Source organism: Saimiri boliviensis, chromosome 19, assembly GCF_048565385.1.
Source record: "Saimiri boliviensis isolate mSaiBol1 chromosome 19, mSaiBol1.pri, whole genome shotgun sequence".
Taxonomy (NCBI): domain Eukaryota; kingdom Metazoa; phylum Chordata; class Mammalia; order Primates; family Cebidae; genus Saimiri; species Saimiri boliviensis.
In genome coordinates, this window is record NC_133467.1 from 11,894,686 (window position 1) to 11,918,717 (window position 24,032).

A 24,032-nucleotide genomic window follows, 5' to 3' on the forward strand; every position below is an offset into this window, starting at 1 on the left:
TGTGTGCTGAGTGGGCTGCAGCAATCCTCCCCATGAACAGTGAGAGGAAAGGGATGTTCTAGTTAGGTGTGTCAGCAGCAAGGGGGTCAGGGTATGGAGTTTATATGAAGGTTTAAGGAATTTGGCTCAGGATCAAGGCCAGTTTCTTCCTAGTATGCCTAGATACCTTTATTAGTACCTGGGAATGTTCAAGGCCCTGGTTAGGGTTCAAATCTGCCAGGAAAAAATACAGCTAGCCAGAGCACGTAGCAGTCAAGGCACTCTGTGGTTTTTGGTTAGGACCCAGAAATAAAAGTGAAGGTAGGGGTTGGGAGTGGGTATCGGGGAGCTTGCACATCTATATTGAGGAAGGCATAAGGAAAGGAGAGAGCAGAGCAAACACGGATACAACTGTTAAGACACGGTAGATGTTGTTGTTGTTTTTTTTTAAAAAGGACAGACTCCAAAATATAGAGGCTTAAAAGAGATAGAAATTTCTTTCTTTCCCATGTGATAGTCCAGATGTCAAGAGCTGGTAGAGTGGCTCTGTCATTCTCAATTTGTGGCTTCTATTTTAGGATCCCACATGGCAACTTCAGCTCTGCCCCTCAGGTCTGCATCCCAGGCAGGCACAGGAGCAGGGAAGTTTGCCGTGAAGCCAAAAGGGGCATACGTGCCAATCTTTTAAAGATACTGTCCAGGTAACACACATCATTCAAGAATGAGGCAAAAATAAAGGCATTTTCTGATAAATAATTTCAAAAATAGACCCTGGCTAAGAGAATTATTAAAAAACATACTTCAGTAAGATGGAAATTGAATACAGAGAGTTGTGGGATGCAAGAAACAATGGTAATCTCTCCTCTGTATGATATTCTTTAACACAAGCGCACTTAAAAATTAGTCTCAAAATACATAAAGCAAAATGTGATAGGATTATGAGGATGAGAGGTGTCATGGAAAGCCCATTAGATTGCATAGCAAAAGATTTGGATTGTGGACTCCACCTGATACTTTATTATTCAGAGCTTTAGGTTAGATTAGATCCTTCTGTAATTTATACTAACTTCTAAACAAAAATCTCAACTACAACTCCTTAGTTTTATGACTGTGGTATACTCTTTTTGCATCAGAATGTGGGCTTGGGATTATGTCAGTCCAGGTAGAAATCTTTGCCTGTCAATGACTGACTTTGTCATCTTGAGCAATTTAACCTTTCAAGACAGCAATTTTCCACATCTGAGAGATAGGACATAACTCTGACTGTGTTAGTCAGAGTTCTTGGTTCCAAACAACAGACACTGATTCTTGTTGAATCAATAGAAAAGCGTTTTATTTAAAAATATTGGGTGGATCACAGGACTGATGAGTGAATTAGAAAACTGGGCTTGAAAATAAGCCTTGAGGAACAATATCCCAAACCAAACAACAGATTTATTGGAAAAATGCTGCTGTTCCACAGCTACTGCTTTTATGTCCGAATTACCCTATTATAATCCGTGGGAAAGAACCACCACACATTCACAAAACAAAAACAAAAACTAAAACAAAAAACAAAAAAACAGATACCTCTGCCTCCCCCTCACCAGCAAATTTGCAAAGACAGAAGGTCTGTGCAGAGCCTTTTTCTTCTTAGAAAAATATGACATAAAGAATCAAAAATTTTTTTTTGGAAAAAATTGGTGTCATTTTATTTTTAATAAATTTTAATTTTAATTTTTGAGTCTCATTCTGTTGCTTAGGCTGGAGTGCAGTGGCACAATCTCAGTTCACTGCAACCTCTACCTCCCAGGTTCAAGCAGTTCTCCTGCCTCAGCCCCCCGAGTAGCTGGGATTACAGTCACCTGCCACCAGGCCTGGCTAATTTTTGAATTTTTAGTGGAGACAGGGTTTTACTGTGTTGGCCAGGCTGGCCTTGAACTCCTGACCTCAAGTCATCTGCCCGCCTTGGCCTCCCAAAGTGCTGGGATTACAGGCGTCAGCCACAGTACCTGACCTTGAATTAAAATCTTATAATGATATAGTGTCTTTGATTGACACCAACTAATTCATGTGCCTGAATCCTAGCTTCAAGGGCAGCTGGAAATTTATACAGTAACTTCTATATAATAACTTGTAATTTGGATATGTCCCCAAATATAGAGAGAAGACTCAAAAGATGACAGGCTGCCATGGGTGGAATAGATGCTCATTATGACAGTAATAATAATATCTACTCTTATGAATTTAAACTTCTCTTGTGTTTGGGAGAATGTACCATTTTGTGAGTCTTGTTAGATGAAGAATTTTCATCTCACAACAGAAGCCCAAAAAAGACAAGGTGCTGGTTCACTTGAAATCTCGCCAGTTAGTGGATGCACATGAGACCTAAGCTCCCTTAAGCAGATGTTCTTGTCCTGAGCTTTGTGACTGTAAGACTGAGGCAAAGAAATAGAGACAATTTGACTGTCATTCTAGTGGCAGCATTATCGGTGGCTGTAGTAGTCAGCATCTAATGTCCAGAAGCAGTAATGACAGCAGGGTCCAGATTCCAGTAGCTCTTCTTATCACGTGAGTGTCTTTCCTTGTCTGAAGATGGGTATGCCTTGCTTTGGAGGGTGTGCATAAGGATTAAATGAGAATTGCACATAAGAAAGGCCTCTGAAAATCATCAATCACCTTACACATGAAAGGCATTATTCTCTTCTCCTATCACTAGTACTGGCCTTGAAAACCTAGCGTAATGTTTCGAGTTCCAGAAGAAAAGGAACAATCCATTTAAACTATAAAGAGAACAAATGAAACATGCATGAGGAAACAATATTACCATAATGTATTGAAAAACTATAAACATTACTTTAGTTCATTGGGATAGAAGGCAACCAAGAATGCATTTTTATTCCATCCGATCACCTATTTGACAAGCTAGTTGTTCCACCATTATATTATCCTCAATATGCAATCAAGATATTTGAATATCTGCTGTAATATGACTTTTGAATATATTCGACACTACAGATAAGACGGATTCAAAATTCTCTGGCATATTACAGTTATTCTTAGTTTAAAAAACAGAAACAAAACCCCCCAAAATCCTCAAGACACTTCATTGCCAGATCCCCATGTGGTAGGAATGTGCAGTTGATATGCTAAGAGCTTTTGGCTTTTTGTTTTTTCTCTCACCTCATGGTGCTGTATCTTTTCAGTGTTTTCCATTTAGTATTTATGTGCGTGGTCAAACTTTCCTTTTTGTGAGGAAAAAGGAATCTTGAGTCCTGTGGACCTGAGTCAAAGGTGTGCTCGTGAGCAAGGTCCTGGAGACAGAAGAAAAAACACCCTGATTTGTAGCATTTGTCAATTACCATAGAGTAAACACTTCTACCAGGGCCAGTTTCAAGGAGTTGGGAAGAGATGTGCGCATTCAGCTCTTGCTGCGTGGGGACAGCAGCTCCGGCAGCGCAGCACTGGCAGTTTGCATCTATAATGTTTGAGCCTAACATAAGAAAGTTCCACAGTAAGTCACAACTGTGTGGTTTAACGTAGTGCCTCCCAAAAGCAGATTTCTAAGCAAATGCCTAGTAAGTTTTGTCTCGTGGAAACCTCCAATCCTGTTGGTCACCCTCACTTCTTAAGAACCTGCTAAGTTAAATGAAAAGGAGGCAAAGACATCCTTTTCAGCCCTCAAGTGGAGAAAACAGAAAGACCGCTGTTCAGGGTGGGAACCCTTTCTGTGAATTCCTGCATGAAGGGGCCTTTCTAACTGCACAAGTTAAATGCTTACATTCATATTGTGCTTCGCAGTTTTCTTTGAGTCTCCATTTTATTTTATTTTATTTTATTTTATTTTTGAGATGAAGTTTCTCTCTTGTTGTCTTGGCTGGAGTATAGTGACGTGATCTTGGCTCACTGCAACCTCCACCTCCCAGGTTCAAGCAATTCTCCTGTCTCAGCCTCCCAAGTAGTTGGGATTATAGGCAAGCGCCACCACAACCAGCTAATTTTGTATTTTTAGTTGAGGCAGGGTTTCTCCACGTTGGTCAGGCTGGTCTCAAATTCCTAACTTCAGGTGATCTGCCCGCCTCAACCTCCTAAAGTGCTGGGATTACAGGTGTGAGCCACTGCACCCAGCTGTCTCCATTTCAAAAAGGAGAAAGTGAGCTAATCAAATGCAAGAACTGAGACTTGATTGTTCAGATTCCAAATCTGGTGGCTTCCCTGCTGCTCCATGCTGCCTTCCCAAGGTGCTGGAGCTTTTCCTGACTCCCCTTTTACAATCTAGCTTAGACAGGATGTTTTCTTTTCACTGCCAGTAAGTGTATTTCATCATCCTTTCTTACTTTCACAAGGGGAAGTTCCCTTGGCCTTCGGTAAACTTGCTATTTTCAGTGTCTCCTTGGATCACTTTTGTGCCAAAGCCGTTCTCTGTTTGCAGATTCACTGTGACTGGCCATTGGGAGATCTCTTCTGGGAGCTGTGACATGTCCCATATCCCAGCAATGCTGGAGGGATGCTTAATTGCTGCCTGAGGAAACTCTAAAAGTCCTCTCTATAGATGACATGTGCTGGGCCAACACATTGCTATCCCAGAAAGGATATTGATCCACTCTGTCAACAGGGCTAAAAATGAATTTTTATGATACCAATGATTATTATACAGTCTCTGAGATATCTCAAAATCTTACCTCATTTGGCTTTAGAAGCAGCCACAGAGGCCAGGTGCCGTGGTTCACACCTGTAATCCCAGCACTTTGGGAGGCTGAGGCCGGCAGATCACAAGGTCAAGAGATTGAGACCATCCTGACCCAACATGGTGAAACCCTGTCTCTACTAAAAATACAAAAATTAGTTGGGCATTGTGGCACACGCCTGTAATCCCAGCTACTTGGGAGGCTGAGGCAGGAGAATCGCTTGATTCCAGGAGGCAGAGGTTGCAGTGAGCTGAGATTGCACCACTGCACTCCAGCCTAACAGATGGAGACTCCATCTCAAAAAAAAAAAAAAAAAAAAAGAGCAGCCACAGAAATAGCCATTACTCAACAGTTTCATACAAGGAGGGGAAAATACTGACTTCATGAGAAGCTTGAAAAGCTTAAATAGCATTTAATTAATGCTTTCATACATTAACCAAATATTTATTGTGCATCTTCCATGTTCACAACTCTGTTGTAAGGCTTGAAGACTCTAAAGATAAAGTGGGCTGGGCGTGGTGGCTCACTCCTGTAATCCAAGCACTGTGGGAGGCTGAGGTGGGCAGATCACCCGAGGTCAGGAGTTCGAGACCAGCCTGGCCAACGTGGTGAAACCCCATCTCTACTAAAAATATATACATTAGTCGAGCATGGTGGCATGTGCCTGTAGTGTCAGCTACTCGGGAGGCTGAGGCTGAACCTATAAGGCAGAGGTTGTAGTGAGTCGAGATCACATAACTGCACTCCAGCCTGGGAACAGGTAAAGTGACTGCCTTTGTATTCCTTATACTTTTGCATAGTGGCAAGGCTGACATACACACTAACCTTTGTAATTGAATGTGATACATATTACAGTAGAGATGAGTACAAGCATGGAGAAGGAGATGCATAACCCTGCCCAGGGGAATGAACAAAACCTTTACAAGGTTCTGTGCAGGTTTCTGTGAAACTGGTGCTAGGACTTGAAGGACAATAATGACACAGATTATGTAATGCTAACTGTGTGCCAGAACTGCCCTATTCTATGCGTTTTCCAAATATTAAGCTATTTAATTTTTCCAGAGCCCCACAAGGTTGGTGTAATCATCATCCCTATAGGAAGCTGAGTAACAGAGTAACTTTGCCCAATGTCATTCAGTCTGTGAAATATGGAGCTGGGATTTGAATCCAACTACTAATCTCTGCACTGTACAACTGTGACTTGCTGGGATTAAGGGGCTGGGTAAAATGGGAGGTGTGGAGGACCTTCCATGCTCAGGGAACGGTATGGGCAAAGACCCAAAGATTTGAGAAAATACGGCACGTTTGTGACTTTTGTTCTGAATTTCATTGGAAAGGCAACATAAGGGGACTGATGATACATACATGCAGAATTTTTCTTTCATCCTAGGAGTTTTTCTAGAGAATATTTGGAAAGTGATTTATCAACACAATTTCTTGACATTGGAGCATTTTCAAATGGCTGCTGTCCAGCTGGTCATCCTGTTGAGTTGTTGGCTCAGGGTTATTTTAAATATATCTGCAGAAGAAAGACAACAAATTTTTGCTTACTCGTGATTCCCAGAATTGACTTATTCTAATACTACCTGAGGCCAAAAGTGAAAGATTGAGTGCCACAGAAGATAGCATTTCCGGAATAAATTTTTTGGCATAACCACAGTATATATTCCTCATCATGGTCAAAGTTTTTGCTAATGTTGACTATTGGTCACCAATTGGGACAGCAGGCATGACTCCATGTAGCACCTTGCTAATGCCTCAGGGTATGTGAGAAGTATCTGAATGTATGTGTCTTTTTTTTTTTTTTTTTCTGAGATGGAGTGTCTCTCTGTTGCCCAGGCTCATGTGTGATCTTGGCTCACTGCAACCTCCACCTCCCGGGTTCAAGCGATTCTCCTGCCTCCGCCTTCTGAGTAGGTGGGATTACAGACATGGGCCACTATGCCTGGCTAATTTTTGTACTTTTTAGTAGAGATGGTGTTTTGCCATATTGGCCAGGCTGGTTGGTCTTGAACTCCTGACCTCAGGTGATCTGCCCACCTTGGTCTCCCAAAGTGCTGGGATTACAGGTGTGAGCCACTGCGCCTCGCCTGAATGTATGTGTCTTAATAGCAACAAGGTTTGGCAGAATTTGGTTCAGAGCAGCACCTAAATAGAGAATAATCTGGTCAATTTCTTGTATAATTTTCTGCTCTTGATGGGCCAGAGGGTAAGTCATTCATTCATTCATTCAGCATTTTCTAACTGCCTACTCTAATAAAATCCAGTAATAACAGTTAACATTTAATAGAAAGCCTACAATGTGACAGGCACTGTGCTAAGCACCTTAAAATGAACACAATTACTCCTCACTAACCCCATGAAGTAAGAATAACATAAGATAAGACAAGAAAACAGAGGGATTATTATTTCCAGATAAGAAAACAGAGGGATTAGCAAACTTGCTCCATATCACATAACTGGCAGAGCCTGGTTTCCATCCCAGACAGTCTTAACTAAGAACCTATGCTCTCAACCACTGTACCATGTCATTTCCTTATGTCCAAGATTCGGAAGTAGGCCTGGTTAGGAATGCAAATAACAAACTGTAATTAAGTCAAAATGAAAGAGGCATAAATAACTGTTTATTTTTCTTAGGCATTTGCCCACTGAAACATGTGCTAGCTGATATGCTTGTGTGAGATGCATTCTCTGGGACAGCCCTGGCGTTGTCATTGCTGCACTCTTTGCCCTCCACTTTTTTCCCTGGGAAAGCATACTGGAATGCATGCAATACATGTGAGTAAGAGTGACGGTATCATAGGAATGACATCGAATCTGTACTCATTTACGAAATTGATGCATCCTTTGTACATTTTTGTATAAGATGACAGTGGGTGTAAGTCTTAGGACGCAAAGGAAGGTATTCAAGGACTCTAACTTTAAAAAGTTTTTATAAAACAACTTAATTTTCGTTCTGGACACCCAGCCTTTTAAGCTGACAGGAAGTTTAGTCTGTGCCGTTCTGGGCTGATCTTCCTCATGCCCTGTGAACCTGTGCCAAGGTCTGGGTCTTATGCAGGGCCAACGTATTGTACTGGACAGTCATCTACATTGGTTCCACTGAGACTGCTGTGGTCTTTCACTTTCCCTTTGGTCCTTGGAGCCCTGAAATATGAGCCTTGGAGCCCTTGGCCCAGAATCCACCTGCCCAGCTTCCCAGGACTGCACGTGACTTTTCTTCCAAGGCACCTTAGATCTCTCTTTCCCCGAACCTAAGGCCTTTTCTTTTTCTAGAAGGAAATCCCTTCCTCACCTTCCATTTGAGGCACTTTCCTGTCAGCGAACCCTATTCTCCTCAATGGGTTTTGCTCTTTGAAAAAGAAAAGAAAAGAAAAGCAAGCCATGGGGTAAAAAGCATCTTTTTTTGTTCTCTTTCTTGCTACAAGCCTTTTGCAAGACAAGTAAAAATCTGCTTGAATTGGGAGAGGGAAATAGTAACAAAAATAATAACTGGTCTTTAGATTTTACCTGAAAACACATGTTTTTCTTTTCTTCTTATTAGCTTTCTCTTCTTCTCCTTCTTTACAAAATGTAAGTAACTTTTGTCTTAATTTTAAAAGGTGCCATTGAGCGAGTTAACAGTAAACATAACTGCGGTTTGGTATTTGTTTTTTCACACGTTTCTCCCTCTGTGTATATATTTAACAATATTCAAGAAACATTTGTAGACTGTTTACTGTGCCTTGTGAACTTCAATAAGGAGGTTGGATTGTACTTGAGGTAGCAGCCCTGTGGAGAGTTTGCAGGGCAATAACCAGATCATCTTTACACATTTGAAAGATCACAATGGTCTCATGAAGAACAGACTGTAAGGACAAGAGGCTCTTACAGTGTCCAGAGAAGAGATGCTGGTGCTGGGGATAGGGTGAGAGTCATGAAGGTGGAGAGAGAAGCAGGGATTCTGGATCTGGTTGGAAGGGCAAGCAGGCAGGATTGGCTGGAAACTGGATACAGAGGTAACGGGCAGTGAGGAACTGAAGATGATTTCCAGGTCTGGGGCTTGAGCAGCTTTGTGGATCTTGGTGCCATCTACAAGGATAGGGGAAAGGCTAGTGGGAGGGCAATGTCTTTAACTTCTTAAAATGCTCCTCTGGAAGGGCACTACCTAATTTCCAGGACCTCTTGCAGTCTAGAGTAGTGAATCTAGGGGGTGAATCCTGACCATGGGAGGCACAGATGGCCCAATGAGCTGCAGGAAAAACAAAACTTCTATTTAATCTTGTTTTTCTTCTCATTGTTTTAAATTTATATTTCTGTATATGCCTTATAATATGCATATTAGTACATATATATATACACACACACACATATACCATTTACAAATAAATAAGAATGACTAAATAAAGGTATGAATAAACTGAGAATGTGGCAGACAGATAGCCATTCGCCAAAATCTGTCCTCCATTCCAGAATATAGTTTTAGCTGGCAGGCTGCTGCCTAGCCGGAGACAACTTTTCCCACATCCCTTGCATGTGGGTGTGACCAGTTCTCCAGTTCTTCCCAATGGGAGGTGAGTGGAAGTGATAAATGTCAGTTTTGGACCAAGGCTTTTGAGAAGCAGGCATGCTTCTTTTGCACTCTTTCCCTTTCTGCTGGCTTGCATGCAGAAAATGAAAAGGTTCTGGGAATGTCAGAGGACTGAGATAGAAGGAGGCCTCATCCCTGAAATATTGCTGTGAGAGGATTGCCCACTTACCAGGAGCATTCACTTCATGCAATTTTATGAGCAAGAGATAAACTTCTGGGTATTTCAGTCATTATACACGTTCGGGTCTCTGTTACTACAGCCTAGCATATAGGGAGCATGATTAACATATTTCTATTAGCTTGGGGCATGTGCAAAATATTTGGAGGCCACTGGTCTAAGCACTTGCCAAATGCCAATGAAATAGGATTGCCTTGTTTTGTCAGATCCAGGGGACAGAAGCTCATCATTTCAAAGCCATCCCCTCATGTAATCAAAAGCTGTAAGGATCATAGATGGTGTTTAAGACAGCTGAGTTTTATTTTTGCAAAACTGAAAAATAGCCAAATTTTTAGGAAGATACACAAATTTAGATTACCATTAATTGGAAGAAATGACTAGCCTCATTGGTAAAACAAGGGTTTTCTTACAAAATGTGGAAGTATTTGATGAATGTTATTGGAGAACAATGAAATCCAGCAATTGTTTGGCACAGAGTTTGCTCAAGTTTGCAACTACTTGAATGTCCCCAGACTTTAGTTTAAATTGTCTTTTTCTCAAAGCTCAAGGACTTTTAAGATCCAAGTGTTTTCCAGTTACCTTTGCAAATGAAATGAGTCATTCCTCTGACCCTCTTCCTTGGGGTTTAGATGGTGAAACTCAGAAAGCCTTTCTCCATGGATTCAGCTTAGAGAAGGAATAGAGTGATACATCAAGGCAATATTTCTGAAAGCTGAGATCAACAGACTATGATTAAAGTCAGCTTGCAGTTATATTGGCTGAGAATGTCACGCCAGCTGCTCGTAAACCCAAGATGATGGATGTCTTACTGTTATCCTTACTGCTCTCCAGAATTTATTAGCAGAAAAGAAAAATGGGGAAAGGTTATAACTCTCAGAGGTCCAAAATTCTCTTTGCAACAGTGAATAGTGAAGGCTTTGGTGTCAGTTATAAATGAATCACTGGGCATTTGTGTGGTGCGCCAAGGAGTGTCAGAACCTCAGCACTCTAATCAAGAGTGGTAGGGGCACCTGCAGGGAGTGGGTCGCGTGAAGTGTTAAGAGGGCTCGCATTGCAAGTGCATTCCTCATTCTACCCTGAGAATTTAGCTAGTTGCTGTTGAGAAAAACTCTTTGTTAACATTAGGGAAACAAAATTCTATGGCCCTCATTCACTGTGGGGGAATTAATGGTTACAAGGAAGAGAAATCCTGCTTGGGTTCAGGAGTTCTAGCATCACTGAACTGGTGAAGGACTGTGTGGCTGGGGATCTGGGAGCAGCTGCTTTAGGAGGCGGAAATATTTGAATCCCTCATCTAGGGTCTAAGTACTAATTTTCTTCCTTTCTCCTGACTTCTCCTTTCTCCTAGTGAGCTAAGAATAAAAACTCTGGGACCTGCTGTTTTATTTTTTCACTCAAGAAACTGATTAATGAAGGCTGCTGGGTTTAATAAATGGTTGTCTATTTCAGCTTAGAAAACACTATTTTGGGGAGTGAAAAAATATTGGCAATCATTCACCTTGTGGGGAGCTGCATTAGTCTGCCAGTTGTTAAAGGAACAGATTTTGATATTAAAAAAGCTTAGGTTAGGATACCCGTTCCTCCTCCTGGGATAGGACATTTAACAGCTGTGTGACCTGGAGTGGTTACTTCACCTTGTATGAGCCTCAGTCCTCTCATCCAGGAAATGGGGATTTTTTTTTTCCTGTGCAGAAGACAGACAGGAAATGGTGATTAATGGTACATGCCTCTGAAGTTTGCTATGGAAATTGAGGAAGAGACTTGTCATAGTAAATATTGGATAAGTGTGAACACTCTCCAAGACCTATTTATTTTCTACTTTGATCTTTTCAGAAGATAGAGAATGCATTTGCTTATGGGTGCTTTGGTTTTGAGCTCTTGCTCATGGTGAAATTTCCTGCTGCGTATTTTCTGAACTCCAGCTCATCATTATTGAATCTGTACCGTTAACATCACCCCTATTCATTTCTGTCTGGAGCACTCCCCTCTCTTTCTTGCCTTAGGAAGTTAAAAATGAACTGATGTGGCTAGAAAGATTCCAAAGCGGGAAAATGAACTGATAATGTGGGGAAGTTTGCTTTAATTTCCTGAAGAGAAGCTGTGGAATGATCCTTTGAATACTTATTATTTGTTGAACCTGGTCAATGTTGGGCATCCTAGGCGGCTTGTGTAAAGGTGCCATCTTTGTCTTACGACTATGTGATCAGAATGAGCCAGGTAATCCCAGATACACGGGTCAGCTTTGTGTCCATGGATGAGGTGCACCAAGAGCCGAGATAATGTATTTGATTACATGAGAACCTCATTCAAGCGCTGTACTTCTTTAACCTCTTGCAGCCTGACTACTCTCTGTATCTGGAAAATGGAAAAATAAGCCAGAGTTTAATACAGAAAACAAACTACTCTAGGTATTTTAGATAAAAGGGAGAATTATCTGGAGATTAGATTCTTAGGAAATTGTTGCGAGGGTTAAAACGAATGGGCTCTAGGTTGGCTAGAGCTAAGAACGACTCCTAGAATATGACAGAACTGAATTACAAAGGAAATAACTACCCGAACCCCAGTTAGGAAGGGCAAAGGATGGAAGCATTGACTTTAAGGACAGAAAGACACAGCTGTGATTGAGAGATCAGAAAAACGGCATCAGAGGCTGCTACTCTTTCTCCCCCTACAAACTGTGGACAGTGGAACATGGAGTCTGGTGATTTCCATAACCCCTCAACACTCCTGAAGACAAAGGGTGGCTGCTGAAACATGAAAATCTTCTTGGAGGCTGGGAGTGGTGGCTCACGCCTGTAATCCAGGCACTTTGGTAGCTGAGACAGGCGGATCACTTGAGGTCAGGGGTTTGAGATTAGCCTGGCCAACATGGTGAAACCTTGTCTCTACTAAAAATACAAAAATTAGCTGGGCATGGTAGCATGCACTTGTAATCCCAGATACTTGGGAGGCTGAGACAGAAGAATTGCTTTAACCTGGGAAGGGGAGGTTGCAGTGAAATGAGATTGTGCCACTGCACTCCAGCCTGGGCAACAGAGTGAGACTCTGTCTCAAAAAAAAAAAAAAGAAAAAAAGAAAGAAAAGAAAAGAAAATCTTCCCTGCCAGCAGAAAACAGCAAACACAGCAGAAAGACTGCTTCTGCCCCACTTCTATCTTTTACATTTCTGATGAGTGCATCTAATTGACAGAATCTAAGTCATATTCAGTCTCCTAACTAGATTCCAGAAAATGTAGTGGTTTTTTTTTTTTTTTTTTTTTTTTTTTTTTTTTTTTTCCTGCGGCATTGGAAAGCACCCTGGAAACATAACCACAGGACCAGCTCAAACTGATTAACCATTGCTTAAGTAAGTTGTTACAGGGGACAAAGAGCCAAAATTGCCTGCATATGTACAACAGAAAGGGCTTCGGCCTTCTAATTTACTACCACCAGCCCGATGGAGCAGCTGGATTGGCATCACCTGGGACTAGTTAGAAAGACCATAAAAGCTGGAGCTGCTCCTAGATTGGAGAGACAGATATGAGTGTTGCCTCTTGTCTCCTTGTCAGTTGACTTGAAATAAAGTGTTTTCTTTTCTCCAAAGCTGGTGCCAGAGCATTGGCTTCTTTGTGTATTGGGCGGTGAGCCCATTGCTCGGTAACAATAGGTGAGAATGGATATTGAGCCACAATCAACCAATTACTGCACACTGTTCTGCCTGAGTCCCGTTATTGTGTGTTCATCTATCTTTAATTCAACCACATAAATTCAGCAGAACTAAACCAGTTTACCAAGGTAGACAGAGAGATTTAAACATGGGGGCAATTTTACCAAACGTTCAACTCAAGCCATGAGTATCAGATCTGAAGTGAGTATGAGATGGAAGACATGAATTTCTTGTTTCCTCAGGTGCTCTCAGTACTGAGGTACCTCTCACAATATGTGTATATATTCTGAATAAGTGAATAGAGCGATTACAAAGCCATATGTGGGGTTTCCACTCCAGAGAGGGGTAATGAGAGAGGAGAAAGGACAAAACCAGACAGGCAGGCAGTTAGGGTGGGTCCATGGTTGAATTATTTCAAACGAAAGAACAACCTGCAGGCATACATAAGGGAACTTCCAATTCAGGTCTTGCCTAAGACATGCTCCCAGCCACACAGGTAAGACAGGCTACACAGGTGACTTACCCAGATATGCTTGCAATGGGATATCGCATCCCCTGACACATGTACAGTAAAGGGAAGAAAGCGATATGAAGTAACTTCAGCTAAGGGTTTACATATGCACTAGGAGGACAGGGTGGAGTACCAGAAATTCACACCTTATGCAAATGAGATACTCAGTCCTCCTTGGTTTCTTATAGAAGCCTTTGCATTCAACTGTAAAAATGGCAACCCTCTTCCAGGTACCCTCTCTGCAGCAGAGAGCTTTCTTCTTTCACTTATTATTATTTTTTATTTTTTTATTTTTTTATTTTTTTTATTTTTATTTTTTATAAGAAAAAGAATAAAGAAGAGGAAGAAAAAGAAAGAGGAAGAGGGAGAGAGAATGGGGGTATTGCTTTGCTGCCCGGGCTAGAATGCAGTCTAAGTATGGGTATGCCTATAATTGTCCTTAATAATGGAGACATGAAAGAAAATGAGGGAAGAGAGTAACAAACAAGGAGCCAACCAACATTTCGTTTAAACTTCTAAGTTGATATGATGTGGTACTGATAAGAGTGTATATTTTGTGTAAAGTGGAGAGTTCTATAAATGTTAATTACGTTTACTTGTTCCAAATCTGAGTTCAAGTCCTGGATATCGTTATTAATTTTCTGTCTCATCGATCTGTCTAATATTAATGTTGAAGTCTCCCACTATTATTGTGTAGGAGTCTAAGTCTCTTTATTAGTCTTGTATGTCTGGGTATTCCTGTATTGGGTGCGTGTATATTTAGGACCTTTAACTGTTCTTGTTGTTGCATTAATTCTTTTATCATTATATAATGTCCTTCTTTGCTTCTTTTGATCTTTGTTGCTTTAAATACTATTTTATCAGAGGCAAAAATTGTAACTTCTGCTTTTTATTTATTTATTTTCGCTCTCTGGTTGGTTGGTAAGTCTCTCTCCATCCTTTGTTTTGAGTCTTTGTGTATCCTTGAATGTGAGATGGGTCTGGATGCAGCATACAGTTTTGGTTTTTTGTCCAAATTGCCTGTCTTTGAATTGAGGAATTTTGTCAATTTAAATTTAGAATTGATGATGATATATGTGAGTTTAATACTGTCATTTAATATTAGCTGGCTATTTTGCCCATTAGTTGATGTAAATTCTTCATTATATTGATGCTCTTTACTTTTTGGTATTTTTTAGAAAGGCTGATACTGTTTGTTCCTTTCTATGTGTAGTGGTTCTTTCAGAAGCTCTTGTAAAGCAGGCCTGGTGGTGATGAATTCTCTGAGTACTTGCTTGTTCACAAAAAACTTTATTTTTCCTTCACTTATGAAGCTTAGTTTGGCTGGATGTGAAATTCTTGGTTGAAAGTTCTTTTCTTTAAGGATGTTGAATATTGGTCCCCACTCTCTTCTGGCTTGTAGGGTTTCTGCTGAGAGATCTGCTGTGAGTCTGATAGGCTTCCCTTTGTGGGTAACCCGACCTTTCTCTCTGGCTGCCCTTAGTATTTTCTTCTTCATTTCAACCCTGGTGAATCTGACGATTATGTGCCTTGGAGTTGCTCTTCTTGAGGAATATCTTTGTGGTGTTCTCTGTATTACCTGGAGCTGAATATTATCCTGCCTTACTAAGTTAGGAAAATTTTCCTGAATAATATCCTGAAGCATATTTTCCAGCTTGGATTCGTTCTCTTCGTCACATTCAGGTACACCTATCAAGCGTAGATTAGGTCTTTTCACATAGTCCCATATTTCTTGGAGACTTTGCTCATTCCTTTTTATCCTTTTTTCTCTAATCTTGTCTTCTTGTTTTATTTCATTGAGTTGGTCTTCGACCTCTGATTGATCAATTCGGCTGTTAAAACTTGTGCATACTTCACGTAGTTCTCGTATTGTGTTTTTCAGTTCCATCAATTCACTTATTTTCCTCTCTAAATTTTGTATTCTTGTTGACATTTCGTCAAACCTTTTTTCAAAGTTCTTAGTTTCTTTAGATTGTGTTAGCATAAGTTCTTTTAATTCACAGGAGTTTCTTATTATCCACGTTTTGAAGCCTGCTTCTGTAATTGGAACACACTCGTTCTCCATCAAGCCTTGTTTCATTGCTGGTGAGGAACTGGGATCCCCTGCTGAGGGAGAGGCGTTCTGATCTTGGGTATTCTCAGCCTTTTTTGGCTGTTTTCTTCCCTTCGTTGTAGATTTATCCATCTGTGGTCTTTATAATTACCGTCTTTGTAATTGGGTTTCTGAGAGGACGACCAACTTATTGATTCTCAGCGCCGAAATCTGAGCAACCCACTGCGCTGACCAAATCAGCGGCGTTAAGATGGGTGGTGCCTTTCTGACTCTGCACCAAGAACCGACGCTCCGAGGCACCGGCAAAACCGCCTCGCCGGTCACAAGAGTCGCGCTGGCGACCCGTGGGGCTCCTCCGCTGGGAATCTCCTGGTGCGTGAGCAACAAGAATTCATGTGAAGGTGTGGCGTCCTCTCGTTCTTTGCGTTTTCAGTGGGTGCTACAATCCCGAGCTGCTAGTGATCAGCCATCTTGGATCTCTCTCTCTTATTATTTTTTAAATTAATTCCTTTTTTTTTTTTTTGAGACAGAGTCTCACTCTGTCACCCAGGCTGGAGTGCAGTGGCATGATCTTGGCTCACTGCAATCTCCGCCTCCACAGTTCAAGTTCTTGTGCCTCAGCCTCCTGAGTAGCTGAGACTACAGGCGTGTGCCACCACTCCCGTCTAATTTTTTTGTAGTTTTTAGTAAAGATGAGGTTTCACCATATTTGCCAGCCTGGTCTCAAACTCCTGACCTCGTGATCTGCCTGCTTAGCTTCCCAAAGTGCTGGGATTACAGGTGTGAGCCATCGAGCCAGGCCTCTCCTTTCACTTCTTAAACTTTTGCCCCAACCACTGCCCCACCACTCCCCACCAAAAAAAGAAAAAGCCATATCTTAGTCAAAATCTGGCTCCTAACAGAAGGCCAAATCCCTTTGTATTTCTAAGATAAAATGGTCAACACAAAGAAGTAACTTAAAAAATCCTGTTTATAAATTTTTGCCTTCCTGGCTAAAATTTGAGGCCCTTCCTCCTCACTTTCCCATAAGACCTAGCCTTGTTGTATTTCAGTCAGAATTCAGTGATAATCAATTCAAATGAGCAGTCATGTGAAAGGCTGTTGTCAACTGTAAAGTCCTGTATATGTCAGGTGTTATTATCACACGTGGTGCTTTACATATAATGGCTACTTTAAACATTTTGCCCATTTTTCTTTATTATTTACCCTCTCTCTTCAGGCAATATATACATATGTATTATGTATATATAAATTTTTTTCTGAGCTATTTGAGAAGTTTTAGAAATCATGCCCCTTTGTCCTTAAATACTTCTGTATACATTTTCTAAGAAGAATGTTCACTCAGAATATTGACCACTGATATACTATGATTTAGTCTACAGACCTTATTCACATTTTGCTAATATTCTCCATAAGTTTTTTTTTATATCAATGTTTTTTTTCCATCCAGGATTCAATCCAGAATTATGCATATCATTGGGTTTTCTGCACTTTCTTTGATTTTCAGGACTTTGACATTTTTGAAGAAATCAGGCCAATTCTTTTTATAAAGTCACTGAAATTGGGTTTTGTCTGATGTTTTCTCATAATGAGAGGCAGATTATGTGATTTTGGCAGGAATAGTAAATAAAACAGTTTGAGCCTACCTTCTTAGCCCTCACTTTCAAGGGATAAGAAAGAGTTGGCAGGATCAAATACAACATAGTGATTTGGGTGCGGTAGGAATGGGATTGCACCTGTTCATAGCAGAGGGCCTAGGGCAGAGCAACCCACGGTAGATTCACTAGGCAGTAGTTTAAAAGCCACTGGACAGAGTCAGCCAGTGTGAAAGCCAAAAGCCTAGACCAAGTTCTGCTGTTAACCAGGCGATACTGAGTTACAATAATAAAAAAGATGGTAAGGCCAGATGTGGTGGCTCATGCCTGTAATCCCAGTACTTTGGGAGGCTGAGGCGGGCAGATCACCAGGTCAGGAGATCAAGACCGTCTTGACTAACACCGTGAAACCCTGTCGCTACTAAAAATACAAAAAAGTATCCAGGCATGGTGGCATGTGCCTGTAGTCCCAGCTACTCTGGAGGCTGAGGCAGGAGAATTGCTTGAACCCAGGAGGCAGAGGTTGCAGCGAGCCGAGATTGCGCCACTGCACTCCAACCTGGTCTACAGAGCAAGACTCCGTCTCAAAAATAAATAAATAAATAAATAAATAAATAAATAAATAAATAACAAATAAAAAGGATGGTGGTCATCATAACAATAATGACTTTATTTAGCAACATGTGAAGTGCTTTGATATGCATTATCTTATATAATCTTTCAATTGTCTCATGAGGTAGAAATGATTCTTACTTTATGGATGAGGAAACTGAGGCTGGGGTGGATCAAGTGGCTTGCCCAAGGTCACCCAGGTGGAAGGTGGCAGAGCCAGAGGCCAGACCCAGCTCTCTAAATCAGACTCTGAAGTTTGTCTTTCTAAACCAACACGCTAGAAAGGAAGTCACAGTACCTTTTTGGGAATTCATCTCTAAAAGGAGTGAAGCGAATAAACAAACGTATAAGGCAGCACTTTTCAGTATTTTGGACTTCACAAAGCAATAAAAATAATTTTAAAAACTGGAAAACAGACACAGGACTTTTAATACGTGCTATTGCTAAGTAAGGATATTAAAATACAAAAATAAAATTTTATCTAGCATCAGTACTGTTTCATAAAAGAAAGGACATTTTAATATAAAAATAGGGGAAAGCAATAATCTCAAAAAAAGAACATTCTTTGAAATTTGATGTATTAGTTTTGTAACATACTTGGTACCTTGTCATTAATTTTCCCACGTCACTGGGGCCTTGTGAAAGTTCTGACCTTAGCAGCCCTGATCCATGGCCTGGCATTGGGGGAACACTGTTTTATGGTGTTTTCCTGCTCTAGCGTCCAGCGGCTTTATTCTAAATGATGAAAGTATGTGAGCAGGGAGAGGAGTGGTGAACAGTGACCCTTCCCAGGGTCTCTTTTCTTGCTTCTCTGCTTCTTAGTCCTCACTTTCAAGGGATAAGAAAGAGTTGGCAGGAGATCAAATACAACATAGTGATTTGGGTACGGTAGGAATGGGATAGCCCCCCTGTTCGTGGCTGAGGGCCTAGGATAGAAGTTTCCAGAAAGCAGCTTCTGTCAAGTTAGGCACTCATTCTGGCACAGTGTTTGTTTGTTTGTTTGTTTGTTTTTAAATTATTTTTGGTGACTATTTCTTTTTATTTATTTATTTAGTTTTTGAGACTGAGTCTCGCTCTGTTGCCCAAGCTGGAGTGTGGTGGTGCGATCTTGGCTCACTGCACCCTCCACCTCCCGGGTTCAAGTGATTCTCCTGCCTTAGCCTCCCCAGTAGCTGGTATTACAGATGCACACCACCGTGCCCAGCCGAATTTTGTGTTTTTAGTAGAGACGGGGTTTCGCCATGTTGGCCAGCCTGGTCTCAAACTCCTGACCTCAAGTGATCCACCTGCCTTTGCCTCTCAAAGTGCTGGGATTACAGGTGTGAGCCACTGTGCCCGGCCAGGTGATTTCTATTAATGCATTAAATAACCAGGGTCTTGAAGTGGTTCTAATAACTCCCATGATTTCAAAGTAGTGATGATTATAAACAAAATTTTGCAATATTAGCTGTACTGTGATGTTAAAATACCTGTGATTATTATAGGTAATAAAGTCACAGGTACTATTACCACTGCTGAAGTGTGATGCCTACAGTCATGAAGGAAAGGCACAATTTCAGTTAGAGGTCAGTGAAATCGAGATGCAATTTCTTTTCCCATCTGAGTTCATAGATTCCCTGACTTCTTCTATCCGTGGGTCCATTGGTGGGTTGGTGAGGAGTGGAGGATGGGATGTAGGAGGAATCTGAGGACCCAGATTAAAACCCCTATTTTAAAAAATGTATTTTTATAAATTTAGAGAGTACAAGCCAGCTTTGTTACATAGGTATATTGCATAGTGATAAAATCTGGCCTTTTAGTGTACCCATCCCCTAAATAGTTTACATTGTATACAATATGTAATTTTTCATTCCGCATCCTTCTCCCAGCCCTGGCATCTTTTGGAGTCTCTGTGTCTGTATGTTTTCCACTGATAACTATAATAATCATCATCAATAGCATAGCCTCAGACTTAGGTATGTTTTCTTCTCCCACTGAGTTTTAAAGCACAGCTCTCATTTAATCTTTTCTTAGCTGTATTTCCAACTTTAAAAATAAAAATAAAACCATTTCAAAAACGTCCACCTCCTTCAACAAGGAGATGTATATATTAATGAGGAAATGTCTGCAAAATGCTTGCAATGTCTGGAATCGAATGAATTTTGTAAGAATAAAAATAATTCCTTTTTTTTGGTGGGGGGGTGCAGGGTTTCACTGTCACCCAGGCTAGAGTACAGTGGTGTGATCACAGCTCACCACAGCCTCGACTTCCCAGGCTCAGGTGATCATCCTACCTCAGCCTCCCAGGATTGCAGATGGCATGCCACCATATCCAGCTAATTTTTGTACTTTTTGTACAGAAACTTTCACCATTTTGCCAAGGCTGGTCTTGAACTTCTGGACTGAAAGAATCCACCCTTCTTGGCCTCCCAAAGTGCTAGGACTCCAGGCAGGAGCCACTGTGTCTGGCCAATAATGTCTTTATTTTGGAAGCAAACAGGAAGTAGACAGAGGTAGATTATAAATTCTAGGGATCTTTTGTAAACTGCTAATGTATGGCCAATGATGAGCAATGTTAGTCTATGTATGAGGATGTGAGACAAGCAGGAAGTGAGCGTTTGCAGGTGTAAGTTTATAGCTAGGGGATATAGGTAGCAGAGCATTGTCATAGAATCTTAAAGAAACATTGACTCAAAGCTGCAAGGAATCTGAGGGTTCTCCATCTTCATTCTTTATTCCTGTGATCACATCTAGTCAGGGCCACGTTATGACTTTCTTGGACCCCTGGCACTCGCTTTTGCTCTGTAAAAGTATCTAAAATTATATTTTATGACTGCATTCGCATAAAATCACTTGTAATCCAGGCTGGATTTATTATTACATAATCATTATTACATTTATGTTTCCTTTGGTAAAAAAAAATTAAAATTAAAACATTTTTATGGATTCCTAAAAGCATCATGAGCCCCAGGCACGTGCCTCTTATATCTAATGGAGGAGTCGGCCCTGCCCGAGGGAGGGAATGCACTGTTATGAAACCACCCATGTATTTCCATTTAAAAACCATTTGAATTGGTAGAAAGTTTATAATATATATATGCACTTCTGTCATGTTCTTTTCCCTAGAGACAGTCTATTCCCTCTGTCTCATGTTCTGTGTACTAGATCCTGGCTACACAAAGTGTGGGCCGTGGACCGGAAATACTGATAGCACTCGGAGGCTAGTTCGATGTGCAGAATCTCAGGTCTCATCCTGTACCTACAGAATCAGAATCTGCTTTTTAACAAAATCCCTAAGTAATTCATATTCACACAAAATTTGGAGAAGCACTGTACTGGAGAGAATAATAACAGCAAAGGTTTATTGACTACTACTCTGCCAGACATCATTTTAAGTGCTTTATGTGGACTGTCTAATTAATCCTTTTAACAACTTTATTTATTTTTCCCATCTTACAGATGAGTAAACTGAAACACAGAAAAGCCAAGCGAGTGTCTTTATCCAGTGAAGAAGTGTGTGCGAGAATTCGGACCAGGTAGTGTGACTCCAGGATCTATGCTCTTTCCCTCCATGCCAGTCTGCCCGTTCTCTTGTGCCCTTTTCATTTGAGAAGTTGCTGCTTGTCTCCCGGTTTACAGTTCAGGTTGCCAGGGTGGGAGCCATTTTTTTCACAGCACTTAGTCCAACTCTCTTGTTACAGCTGACTGGGTAACAGGTAGGTCCCCGATCAGTGGCAATCTATGGCTAGTCTGCAGTCTGTCACTCAGGTCGGCTCTCACTCCATGGCATTTAAATGAAGCAACTTGGAAAGAATTTGCTAGTTCTTAAGGAACAGAAAAAAGTGGATGGGTGGCCTGTAGATGAGTCATGTTTAAAGTGACTTATCTATAATAAAAGTATTAGAGCTTCTGCTGCTTGAGAGGCTAGAGCACCTTCAATTCAGATCCCCTCTCCCACTCATTTCTCTGGGATTCCCAAGCCTATTATGACTCCGTGTTTTGAATTTCCCTGGGAGTCCTTTTACTGTACCACAGGAAGCCCTACAACAATCTTGCTTTACTTGAGCTAGCTCAAGTGGGTTTCTGTTTGTTATCCTAAAAGCCAAACTACAAGAACACACCTTCACATATTTAGAAGCATTTGTGCATCTCCCTGAGCCGCCCCTTCTCCAGGGAAAGCACCCCCAGTTCTTTCTGTCAATTCTCATGCCGTGTGTTCACTCCCTCTCTTGTTCCTTCCCCTCTGGACCGTGCAGTTGTAGCCTTTGAAAATGGACCAATATGGAGGCTAGAATTGGAAGCCACTTTCATGAAACAATTTTATGTTTAAAGAATGAGCCTGCCAGCCTCAAAATTTCTTTCTTAGCACTTGGCAAGACTCTTCCCTGGAGCCCTAAAATTGGTTCTGTTTACAAGAGGGCACACTATAACTGGAGCTATGACTAACAGCTGAGCACAAGCCCCCTGCCTTCCGCCCTCCACCCGGCCCGCAAATGGGTAAGAGGCCCCTTGAAGAAAAGCATTAGAAATTGGGGCGGGGAGTTTTTCCCAAGCCTGTCCTAGCTTGAAGGCATTTCACAGGAGGAACCCTGATAGACTGTGTCTCCCCAGCTCTGGGGAAGAAACTGCAAACTGGCAGGCAACCAGCTTGCAGCAGCAGAGAGGAACTCCAGCCCATTCCCCCTTGTGGTTGTTGTGTTCAGGTCAGTACTAACTTTAGCCCTGCAGTCCTTAAACGGGGACAGTCCACTAGTGGATTAAATCCTCCTTAAATGACTTAGAAGCTTTTAGCCAGAGATCAGAGGAAAGGAAATGATTTCATTTATTCTCTGCTGGTTCACGATGACTTCCAGGGAAGCCATTCTCCAGTGTTTTGCAGAATAATAACACTTTCTATTCATGTATCATTGATCTCCCAGGAGCTCAAAGTTTTCCACAAGCATATCAGCTAATTTCACCTGGGGTGCTTGGGAAGAAAGGAGGAAGCAAGGACAACATTTGCTTTCTTTTCTTTTCTTTTTAACTTTTAAGTTCAGGGGTACATGTGCAGGTTTGTTGCATAGGTAAACTTGTGTCCTGGGGGTGTGTTGTAGATTATTCCCTCATCCAAGTATTAAGCGTAGTACCCATTAGTTATTTTTCCTGATCCTGTCCTTCCTTCCACCCTCCACCTTCTGACAAGCCCCAGTGTGTGTTGTTCCTGTCTATGTGTCCGTGTGTTCTCCTTATTTAGCTCCCACTTATAAGTGAGAACATGCACCCAAAGGAATATAGTCATTCTATTATAAAGACACATGTACAGGTATGTTCATTGTAGCACTATTCACAATAGCAAAGACACAGAATCAACCTAAATATCAATCAATAACAGACTAAATAAAGAAAATGTGGTACATATATACTATGGAATTCTATGCAGCCATGAAAAAACAATGAGATCATGTTCTTTGCAGAGACTTGGATGGAGATGGAGGCCATTATTCTTAGCAAACTAACATAGGAACAGAAAACCAAATACTGCATGTTCTCACTTGTAAGTGGTTGCTTTATTTTCTTCCTTGCAGTTACTCTTTCAGCTGAGACCACTGTCCCTCAAAAAGAGAGGTGGGGGTAAGCAGTGCTGAGAAACTTCTCATCATGTAAGTTGGCTTACGGTATTATCCCTGTACTGGCTTCATGCTGGGTGTCCAGCTACCCACCAGTAGGTCATTATCCTCTTTCTGTAATTTACTTGCCTCATTTCAATGTGGAGTAAATACCCTCATGTTGGGTTGGAGAAATTGGGGCTGGGAGAAGCTGTGCAGGCTGACTGAGTTCTCATGCCAGATTATGGGTGAGTCTGGAGCCAATGTTATCACATGTTCAGCTACTGACATGTCCCTCTACGTTCTTCCTGCCTGCAGTGCGCAGGGAGTGGTTTCAGAGCTGAGGCTGGCCATAACTCTCTGAATCTGAAAAGATGTGTCCTGAAGCATGTTTGAGGATAAAAGAGGGACACACACTTGAGCCGGAAGGCCTGACCCCAAGTTGGCTGGCCGGCATTCTGAAGTGGTTTTTTTCAGACCCACATCCTGTGCAGTGCTCTGCCGATCAGTCTGCCTCTCTGGGACTTGAATGTTTCAAAAAGGATCTAAAGGGCCTTTCAAATGGTACCAGGACATAAATAGCTTTCACAGAAGAATGTTGCCTCAGTGATGTGATGACTGAATCAGCACCACATTGAATTAGCAGCAATCTGGTGCT

General features: G+C 41.4%; 1 long non-coding RNA gene across 1 annotated transcript in view; it reads left to right on the plus strand.

Moving 5' to 3' along the window:
* The window catches only part of LOC141582268 (uncharacterized), a 49,010-nt gene extending 25,572 nt beyond the window's left edge, over nucleotides 1-23,438 (plus strand). The window contains exons 4-5 of the long non-coding RNA XR_012515093.1: nucleotides 21,249-21,325; nucleotides 23,354-23,438. This is a non-coding gene — a long non-coding RNA (uncharacterized LOC141582268). The remainder of the gene's footprint in view (nucleotides 1-21,248; nucleotides 21,326-23,353) is intronic.
* Nucleotides 23,439-24,032: the final 594 nt, after the last annotated feature.